This window comes from Asterias rubens, chromosome 1 (assembly GCF_902459465.1).
Source record: "Asterias rubens chromosome 1, eAstRub1.3, whole genome shotgun sequence".
NCBI classification, from domain to species: domain Eukaryota; kingdom Metazoa; phylum Echinodermata; class Asteroidea; order Forcipulatida; family Asteriidae; genus Asterias; species Asterias rubens.
This window is the reverse complement of record NC_047062.1, coordinates 5,024,256-5,035,189: the sequence shown is the minus strand read 5'-3', so window position 1 is coordinate 5,035,189 and position 10,934 is coordinate 5,024,256. Positions and strand designations below refer to the sequence as shown.

The 10,934-nt window shown below is 36.8% G+C and overlaps 2 long non-coding RNA genes across 2 annotated transcripts; both read right to left on the bottom strand.

Moving 5' to 3' along the window:
- Positions 1 to 466: 466 nt before the first annotated feature.
- On the bottom strand, positions 467 to 3,566 carry LOC117297133. The gene is made up of 3 exons (XR_004519867.1): positions 3,403 to 3,566; positions 2,737 to 2,919; positions 467 to 2,127 (listed from the first exon to the last, which is right to left on the bottom strand). It is a non-coding gene; the product is annotated as an uncharacterized LOC117297133 (long non-coding RNA).
- Positions 3,567 to 3,663: 97 nt separating this feature from the next.
- Positions 3,664 to 9,090, bottom strand: LOC117306888. Its single transcript, XR_004521001.1, has 4 exons — positions 8,560 to 9,090; positions 7,859 to 8,025; positions 4,419 to 7,172; positions 3,664 to 3,823 (listed from the first exon to the last, which is right to left on the bottom strand). It is a non-coding gene; the product is annotated as an uncharacterized LOC117306888 (long non-coding RNA).
- Between the last annotated feature and the right edge of the window lie 1,844 nt (positions 9,091 to 10,934).

Sequence of the window (10,934 nt, the reverse complement as noted above, 5' to 3'; positions counted from 1 at the left end):
GGCCCAAATTTGATTTTTAAAAAAATGTCGGACTTACCCCTTGTGATATTTTCAATTTTTGGCCCAAAAAGGATTAAAACTGCTGGACTTACCCCTTGTGATTTTTTTCAATTTTAGGCCCAAATTTGATGAAAATGCTGGACTACCCCTTGTGTGATTTCTTCAACTTGAGGCCCAAGTTTGATTTAAAAAAAAAATGCTGGACTTGCCCCCTAGGATATTTTCTGTTTTTGGAAAAAAAACTGATAAAACTGCCGGACTTACCCCCTTGCTAGTTTTTTAATTTTAGGCCCAAATTTGATAAAAATGCTGGACTTACCCCTTGTGATTTGTTTCAATTACGTGACCCAAATTTGATGACCCCCCCCCCCCCCCACATTCTTTCGATTATTACGGGGTGATATTTTAATTAATATTAAAACAAAAACTCACACATAACAGCAAACAAACACTTGGGTTGGCCAATTCCCATGAACACGTGGGTATTGTGCACGCTAACCATTTTATTACTCTATTCTGTTCGACTTTATTGTCAGTTATTTATTATTCTCATAATTATAAAGACCTCATGATTGAAATTAAATTATTTCAAGCAATACTTCAAGCAATAGGCCTAAGTTTATGCATTTTTAGTAAAGACTTAGTAAAGAATATTCCACTGGCAAAATCATTACATTTTTTCAGATTGCCTAAATAAAGTCTTGAGATGTTATGCGCAGGGTAATATGCAATTAGAGTACACAATCCGAGAAGCGTTACAGCTGTTACGCTTCTCATATTTTGTGTGACACCCAGCCCTGGTGTTGTGATTGTTGCCATGATTTGTGATCACATTGCAACAGAGTCCTGCTCGTATTCACTATACAACATGCATTTGGTCTACTTTGCCTCATTTACACTTTGAAATTTCCCACCCATCTTTGAATCTAATTAGACAATGTATCAAGTTTACACACTAGTATAGATAAAGGATCTATATTTATACAGAAATTAAATTGAACAGATTTAATCTAACAAAAATGATTTTATTACCTCAAAATACTGGTACAAAATAACCTTGCAATTTTGTCCGTTTTTCTACCTTCACCAAATAAATTATTTTACAAAGCAGTGTACCATAAGGACAACGGCTAAACCCAAGCTTGTCTTTGAAAGATGTCCAACATATCAAATAAATTTGTGACTTTAGTTTGGAAATTTGTTCAAATATTCCCTGTAACCCTATTTTAATTGTTCCTGGCATTTCCACTCGTTTGTAGTTAAAAGGTTTTGGCTAACAAGTTTAAATGCAGGGCTCATAGTTGAGTTGCTTGCTTTCTGACATTTGTGGCAATCGCATTTGATTGTTTGTTTCTGAACTGCATCAATCTTTAGACTTGCATTTCTAACTTCTTTGACGCCATCAAATTCCAAAGCATATATTGTAGGCCTGCTTGGTTTAAATATTTTAATTTGATTTCCAATTATGGTTCAACAATGCTCGTCACGAGGCCAGGCGTGCCAGTGTTATCAAATCAACTCATGCGAGTAACTGAGCTACTTGTACAATGTGGGATTTTCATGGATTCAAAAAAGGCCTATGAGTAAACATCAATAAGGCTGTATATCTGAATGAATGGCTGTGGATGTGGCTTGATCATCACATGAACATGTTTAAAGTATGTGTCCCTTAGCAACATCTGCAGCCATAGCCGCAGCTCACATTTAGAAACACCCAAAGCTCCCACCGAGTGTCATCATACATGGCGCCATCATCATGGTCCAGATTATTTCAGTTCATGTGGGTATATCATCTGGCTAAACTCGACAGTCTTTCTTTAGTCGGTGACAGTCCAAAAAGCATTGAAGCTTTGCATGGTGTGGAAAATCTAGAGTTGGCTCTGAAAAGTGTTATCATGTCCTGTCCCTTTGACCCTTGAACTATGCCCCGGATCTTCAGCTGTCCAGTCCAAATCATTATGGTTATATCCTCACATCGTCGCTTTATTGATTGAACTTGTAGCAGAGACTCATCGAGCTTGAAATGGTGCTGACTGGCACAGTCCTTCAGCTAGTGGCACTCAGTCCAAAAAGTGTTGATTAGCCTCAATGTTGGGTGTATGTCATCTCCAAGACCATAAACTCAATCTGCGGTAGAAAATGAATGATTTTCTAAGGTTAATTTTGATAAACTATTTCAATACAAGTATCACTTGTTTTGATGAATAGTTATGGCTTGCAAAGAAAATTCTCCTCCAGCTCCAATCAAAGCCCAATTTCATTAGGCTGTTTAGCAGAAAAATACTGCTCAGCAAATTTCTTTGCAAAGAAAAGAAGGAGTGGGACAACAAATGAATATTGAATTTTGACTGGTAACCAGTTTCTGTTAAGCAATAATTGTCTGTGTTTAATAAGGTTTTACCGTTGCAGACTTTATAAAGTTGAGCACATGTTCTTCATCTCATTGAACGTGAACGCACAACATGACTCAACATTATAGGTTCTGTTTAACTTTTTGCATTTTTTGAAAATCTTTTTCTGACAAACTTGTCCCTCCTATTATAAAAAAAAAAAAAAAAAGTTTGCCACCTGTTAGTTGAATTGTGTGTTTATTGCAAATAAAATGATTCGAATTAGTGTATACTTCCAAATCGAATTGAAACCTTCAATTAATTTGAAATGGGATTTGAAATGGGAGTTGTGGGATGCACCTTTGCTTCAAAAAGAATGCTTTAGAATGAGTTTTGTTAAACTTACAAAGTTGTCTGTTGTTTACTTTTTGCTCCTTTCCAAAAAAGTGTTGGTTAGCCTCCACTGGCATACATCACTTGAACATTTGAACGTGTAGTGGCCAGACGTGTCACAGTCCTTCAGCTAGTGGTCAGCTCAAAAAGTGTAATTAGTATCCCAAGAGGTCATCTTCAAGGTCGTCATCTCAACCTGTGGTTGAAAGTTTCAAAGATTATTTTGATAAACTCTTTGAAATTAAGTATCAGTTGTTCCGAGGACTAGACAAGTCTAAATGCTTATAACTCTTCTCAAGCTCCAATCACTTCTTAAACTCAATGAAGATGCAAACAGTAGGACTATAATGACACAACTATCCAGATTGTTTATTAATTTGGGTTTTTACCCTTACACTGATGGGTGTTGTGACTGTATAATCAGTAGTTAAGCAAAACACAGGCATACATAACTAGGGTTGGGATTCGAACCCATAACCTTTCCAGATTTTGTTGAACTTCATGTGTTAAAAAAAAAAAAAAAAAATCTGGAAAACTTGACCTCGGATGAATGAAGTTTTTTCCACGTTTGTGAAATGAATTCTTTTAAATCAATGATTTCAAACATTCAAAGCTTCTAGTTCTGAGACACTAATTCCTTTACCCAAGTTATGCACCTTTGATTCATTAAAAAACTTACCTAAGGGTATGTTGTTGTCTTTTTGTACCAACAAGTGTTGGTTAGCCTCAGCATCGCTACGTCACTTGAATGGTTGAATGTAGTGGAGTCATCAGGGCTCAATTTCATGGAGCTGCTAAGCACATTTGCCAAGCATGAAATTTCTTCCTTGATAAAAACAGGATAACCAGCCAAATTTCCACGTGATTTTCAGGATAAGCAAACAACAGCTAGTACAGCCAGTAACAAGCAATATGCAACAAATGGAAATTTAGTCGATAATCCTGTTTTTATGAAGGAAGAAATTTCATGACAAGCAAATTTTGGTGCTTAGCAGCTCTATGAATTTCGGCCCTGGCTAGAGTTGACACAGCCCTTCTTCAGCTGGTGGTAAACAGTCCAAACTGTGTCGAGAGGTCATCTTCAAGGTCATCATCTCAACCTGTGTGGTTGAAAGTTTCAAAGATTAAAGCAAGATCGAATATTATTATGAGGACAAGTCAAGTCCGAATGTAGGATCTTTTTTTTTTTTTTTTTTTTTGCATGTTTCGATTTTCCTTCAAAAGTTATCTATATGAAGATTTGTTTGTGATCTTCTAAATTTCTCGGTTGAGTTGTCCCACATTTATACGGGAATGCTCCAATAAAGAAAGAGGCTAAAAAGACACATCCTTTTTGTCTGGCAACTAACATCTGTTATCTCCATGTAATTGTTTGTGATCTTCCAAATTTGTTGGTTTGGTTGTCCACTGGTTCTTCTGCATGACTCCAGTCTCTGATGAGAGCAGATCATGTTTTCATTTTTAAGTTTAAGAAGTAGTTTGTGTGCTGAAATTGTCACTGTGAAGCCTATATAGGCATCACTCCTCAGCACATTGACAATTTCAGCACACAAATTACTTTATAATCTTCAAAATGAAAACATGATATGCTCTTGAAAGGGTTTTTTTCCCCCAGAAGGTTACCACTCTGACTGTCACTTCAATTAGCCAAAGTCAGGTTTACCATCCACACCTGAGATAACCCTCATACTTTACCAAACCGATATCATCTACGGTGTCCCAGGGCTGACATGTTGCTTGCCAAAACTTCCTCTTAAGCAATAACAGGTTTCAGGCTGTGGAAATCAAAAACAAGATATATGGGATTATAGGCATTGCATGGTGAGGTATCAAGGTAGATTATGTTCCGTAGAGAACTTGTCTTGCTTTTCTACTACCACGAAGCAGGTTTTCGGAATTCTGACGACTTCTCTATCTACCGCAGAGTAGATTTTTGAAATTCGGGAGACTTCTCAGTTCTGAAAAGAACTTTCTGGATGGACCATACTTTCGCTTCTTCTTCTTCTCCTCCTTCTTCTCCCTTTAAAGTGCTGCTTCAAAAATTGAAGATTACCGCACTGCAGCTGGGCGCACGCGTGAAACCATGAGACCGTAAGCCAATCAGATGCAAAGTATACATGGTGCAAGTAAAAACTGAATTGAATTGACTTCACTTCCCCAGAGTGAGTTCATAATAAATGGTAACAGCTAGACTGTTGACGGAAACGCTCAGAGTATTCAAAAAAAGTAAGAAGCTAACTTAGAGAATGGTACTTTTCTTTCCCACGATTACCCTCATTTTACTATACTTCACCCGATACTTATATCCTTTTGCAGGATTGTTTTGTCTGCTCAATTTGCGAGTTTCAAAGCACATCACCTGCTGCCACAACACCGACTTCAAGAGGAACATGTTCAGACTGTGGAAAACAAGCAGAAAAGAAGTAAACGTTACATAAAAAATCTGTGAAAATAAAGGTTAGATCCCAAATCTGTGGAGAAAAGCATTTAATCCCAAATCAGTGGACAAATGGCTCTGGAGGAAACTTTGGTTATTTTCACCCCACTTACCCAATACTTATACCTGATAATTTGCTCCAACCTCGGCTCAAATTTGTCGACCTCACCGACCTTTAGTCACTGAGGGACACCACTAGGAGAGTCTTCATCTTCTACTCGAGTACTTCGTTTACTGTGACAGCGTAGTTCTTAGTTTTGGTTCAAGACATTATCTTGTACTTTGTTTAGGATCTTGTTTTTAGTGTCCTTGAGTGAGTTGCATCACCACAATCAAAATGATATGTGCATCTTTGAAACAAGACTAAGTACTACGCCAGTCACACGCTATACTTAACCTTTCTCCACAGTAAACCTGCTGAAAGAGTAGAGAGTTAGTCTTATCTCTAGGCCAACACTGATACTCTAGGCCTTACTATCTTACCATTCATACCTACCTAGGCACCACTGACGTCTTTCCACATGGCTGCGTTTTTCACCCACCCTTTCTTCTCTTGATCTTGCCAACTTCTGGGTTTGTATTCGTTGAAGCTTTAAAGGAGCTCAGTGTTTTAGCAGCGCTTAATTCTGGTGCTTTGAAGTATTTGCAGAAGAGCCAATTCAATTTTAAGATTTGCTATAATAGATTTCTCCATACCCCCCCCCCCCCAATCTGTTATATTACTTTGAAAACTATTTTATGAGCAAGTGTTACAGCTTTGTTATTTTTGATTTTTGTAATTTACTTTAACTAGTTGAAATGTCTACATTTAGGAATGATGTAATGCTGATATTAGGAATAAGTAAATATTCATTTAGCAGGGCTAAATTCTTTATTTACAACTAACTTCTAAATCAGACATTAATCACCCATTGAGCTTTGTTGTTTATATATTTTAATTACTTAACAACATTTTAAAGATTTAGTTATTTGGAAATCTCTATAATACATTCAGACTTGATTTCATGCTAATATTAGGAATATGTAAATATTAATTTAGCTTGACTAAATTATCTTTTTACTACTCTCAAATCAAACATTAATCATAAAATGAATGTTGATTTAGAACAGAGTACTTGGAATGCATAATGATTACATTGAAATAACTTATGACTTAGCACTTAGTAATAGACAATTATTTTGAAATGGGTAAATTTGGATTTTGTTACATATTGTTTGAAACCTTTAATCATGACAATTATAAATAAACATGACAACTGACGACTTGAAGTATCAACCCTGACAGAAATTTCCAGTAAGACCAGTCTCCTAATTAAAAAGCATCATTGGCTTCGACCAATATGCACATCAAGAAATGCCAAGAAACTCTAAAGTCACCAGGAAAGCTGCACAAGCAAGGACAACATCAACAAGGTCGCCAAATATCATTGGGGGAGGGGTGGTACGAGGGGTGGGGCTCTGCAAGAGAACGGGTTAGATTCTTTCTTACACTTCGAAGTCTTCGCCTTGTCTTGTCTTGATCTTGATATAGGATAACTTGCGTTATCCGACCTCCACTATTGCGCTTAATCAGTAATGTATTTTTTAGGGAACTATCTTTTCTTTTCTTTTGAGAACCATCAGAACTCATCGCATAAGTTTTATGCACATTCAATTCAATTGTTTATTAATAATGTGAACAACTCATTGATGTTGTTTTTCGATGCACAAGTCTATCAACTTAAACATTGAAAAATAAAATTGGCAATGCGTCTCCATTATTCTTACTAGACTGTGTTTGCTGCCATTTGAGAGATAAAAAGCAATGAAGGCTTTTAGAAGGACAAAGGGCAGCATAATGTTCAAAAGTGAACTTAAATAGTGGAGGTCGGATGGTGCCAAGTTTTCCTTACCTGAATCCGGCGATGACTCCAGCGACGACTCCAATGTACGTCCACAAACCACACATCCATAGATCTTCAACTCCATCTGGCACATTCTCTTGAGAGTTGTTGGCACAAAGATAGGAGCACCTGAAAAAGAAAATGAAGTATACAAATAATTGTTAGAGTTATTTTAATAGTTAGCAAAACGCTGGTCTAGAATTGCAAGGTAAGGTATTATTTGCAACCACATACGGTTGGATTCATTATAAAAAAAAACTAAAACTTACAAAATACATCATAAAAACTTGAAAATCATTAATCCATACATGTAGGCCTATTTAAAAGATGAAGGTTCAAAAAGTAAATGTTAAATATCAAAGAATGGCCAGTACAAATATTACAATATATAGGAAGAGAGATAAACAGCAACATTAGTTAAAAATATTGGTATTAACATTCTTAAAACATGCACTTAATTTTTTGAAGATCTGTGGATTCTAATCCCACCCACCCGAGTAATGTGCCTGTGATTTTGACATCAGTGTCAATGGGTAAACAAAAATACTTAGTATTTCACTTCAATTCAGAGACATTGTTTCCCATTTCCATTTCACTGGTTTACAACAAAAAGGCATACAAATAAACAATAAATCAAGTAATAAAAGTAGGGAAATGGAGGTGCTTGGTTTGTGTCAGGGGAGCCTCTTTAAAACAAGAGATTGTAAAACAAACGGACATGACAAAAACGGACAAGAAACAAAAACACGGATAAAAACAATATTAAAAGTCAAAAACGAAACAATAGAATCAGACTCATTTTCAGTTTGTTATACCTGTCACATCAAACAGTGCCATCGATGTCTCTTGAAGCTTGGCTGGGCGGTAGCTTGCTCTAGGCTGCTGGGTGTTGGTAGCTCGCAGCTGACTGCTTGGTCTTCCGGTCTTGCTCCACCTCTCACAGCTGCCAGGCCCACAGTAGTATTCTCCGTCTCAATCAATGCTACATTTCAAGTAAAATAAAGGAAAATTAATCAAACACTTAAGAAACAACGAATACCTTTATTTTTAGTACCGTTTGATTGATTAAAATCCTATATAAATGCAGATGTTTTTAACTAACATGTGGGCACTGAACCGAAAAATAAATGAAATTAAAATGAATACATACAATTCTCAGTAAAAAAAACGCATTTTGAAATGCATCCGATACGTCCTTAAAAGTAGACAAATAGACAGGGACAGCAACAAGGACTTTTAAAGTTGAATTAGAAATGTGTGGCCTTATTTTGTGTAATAAAAAAAATAAAGAAAAATCTCACGATTATGAAGAAGACAACAAATGGACAAGGAAAACAAAAACAACTATTTATGGAGTAATATAAATTGGATGCCCTTCTTTTTTTAATTAACTCGTACATTTAACCAAAGAGACCCATCCACATGTGGTATATCGTCATTTCACTTGTTCATGAACTCAGGCATTTTTTTGTGTACGAAACACTCACAATTTTGGGTAAGTGTCCCAAAGCCTTACCTTATTTTGTATGGCTCGATGTGTTTCTGCTTCGGCCATGAAGTTGTATTTGTACACCTCAAACTACGCAACTCAGGGGAGCTCTTCAAACCACCCAAGCTCAACACCGAAGTTTATTATGGTTTAAAAAAGTCTGTAGTCAGAGCAAGAGAACTTCGTGGAATTACTGATAATATGTAGTGAATGGCCCAACAATGAATTATGTGTTGAGACGCTGCAGTTTTTTGTACGGAACTTTCCAGCCATGTGACAACAGCAAACACACAACAAGAACATGCATACTTCGTTTGTACAGTGTAGGCCTCGACTTCAGAAACTTGGCCAAGCCTTTTAACACATCACCATTTGAAACGTGCAAACAGTTTTGACAAAATAATCAACCCTGGTGAGAATTTCGACAAATTTACAATTAAAGTTCGTCAGAAATTGCGACAATTTTGACAAATTTATGACTAAAGTTCATCAGAAAACGCGACGTCCAAGACCCTAAGTTGAGCCGAGAGATACGACTATCCTCCAGCGCGACACATCCAGTAATGACTGTGCTGTCGGCCACATAACGAGGGCTTCGAAACCCGTGCCCGAATCTCCTTATTTGCATAACAAGAAGTCTTTCATGAAGTGACATGCCACAATCTCCACCAGTTCTCAGTTTCTTTTTCTTTTCCTATTAAGTGAATGTCTACCCATTAGAGTTATATAATAGAGTTCTTCAAAACCAGAAACTGCATAATACACACACGTAGCGGGATGGGTTCGAATCCCCATTGGTATGTCTTACAAATTTCCCCTAACCAAAAATATAGGCTAATTAGTGCGGATGACCTGTGTTTACGATGGGTCAGCGTCATTTTCCCAATGGTTAACAATTACTCGTTGTCAAACCATCTAAAATGGTTCTATTATATAACACAGGGTTATATAACTTTGTTTATAATGGGCCGATTTGGTTGGTAACAAACAGCAATTGGAGTGTTTTCCTCAATCAAAGAAAATAAGTCGACTTAAAGACAGTGGACACTATTGGTAATTGTCAATGACCAGTCTTCTCACTTAGTGTATCTCAACATATGCATGAAATAACAAACCTGTGAAAATTTGAGCTCAAATTGGTCGTCGAAGTTGCGAGATAATAATGACAGAAAAAAAAAACCCTTGTCACACAAAGTTGTGTGCGTTTAGATGGTTGATTTCGAGACCTCAAGTTCTAAACTTGATAAAATTCGTAGATCAAATTCGTAGAAAATTACTTCTTTCTCGAAAACTACGTCACTTCAGAGGGAGCAGTTTCTCACAATGTTTGATACTATCAACCTCTCCCCATTACTCGTTACCAAGTGAGGCTTTATGTTGATAATTATTTTGAGTAATTACCAATAGTGTCCACTGCCTAAGTAGTCAAATTTTCAAACAATTAAATGGAGTAAGTTTAAGAGAGGAAACACTTATAGGCCTCCTTTCCTACACGAAGATTGGGAGTTATTTTGTTCAAGGGCGGATCCCACTCTAAAACTACATTAGTCAAAACATGGTATGTAAGGCATGATTTGACTAATTTACATCAAAATCATGTCTATGTCTCAAAATATGACTATACGTAGTGTTGTTTTGACTAATATATTTTTACAGTGCGGGGGCGCATATTTCTTGAACTGATACTGAATTATGTCATGTAATGGCATTTACATTATTGCCAAAATCCAAAAGTCCCACATTCTACAGCTTAAATAACTGTAGCTTTGTGTTCTATGTCAACTTGGATTGCATCAAGTATCTTTAATTTGCTTGGACAAAGTTCTAGTGCCCCCCCCCCCCTAAAAATAGTTTAGGACTAATAAAAGATTGACAGGGTTAGCGGTAAAATCGTGCACAACGATTGAAGTTTCGTGTATTACAAGTCTACAGAAGCGTAGTGAAAGGGCCGCGGGAATTTCGTTTGCCAACATGACATGGAAGCCTGTTTCAACGAGTCACCATGCCATATAAGGGCATTTATTATGTCAGTATGCAGATGAGCGAACGATTTAACCAATCAAAAGCGTTGTCAACGCTTGACCGATGGATGGTGTGACCAACATTGTTTTCCTTAAGTGTCCCCATAAATGACCGACACTACTGCGTAGTAAATCAAAATAGTCCGCAAAGTATCTTAATTTAAAACTTTGTTCGATTTACAACACGGGTTGGATTGTTTTGATATTACTTAAACTGACAACGTATTCTCTCGTATTTCGGTGAAGGTCATCGCTCCAAGTTACCGCAGACGACAATTTGAAAAGCGCGTCGGAACAATAGGTTAACAAGTACTTGTAATAAACCGCATCACCCTAAATGCTCGTCTGCACTTTATAATGCACAACGGGTGGTGTATGGGA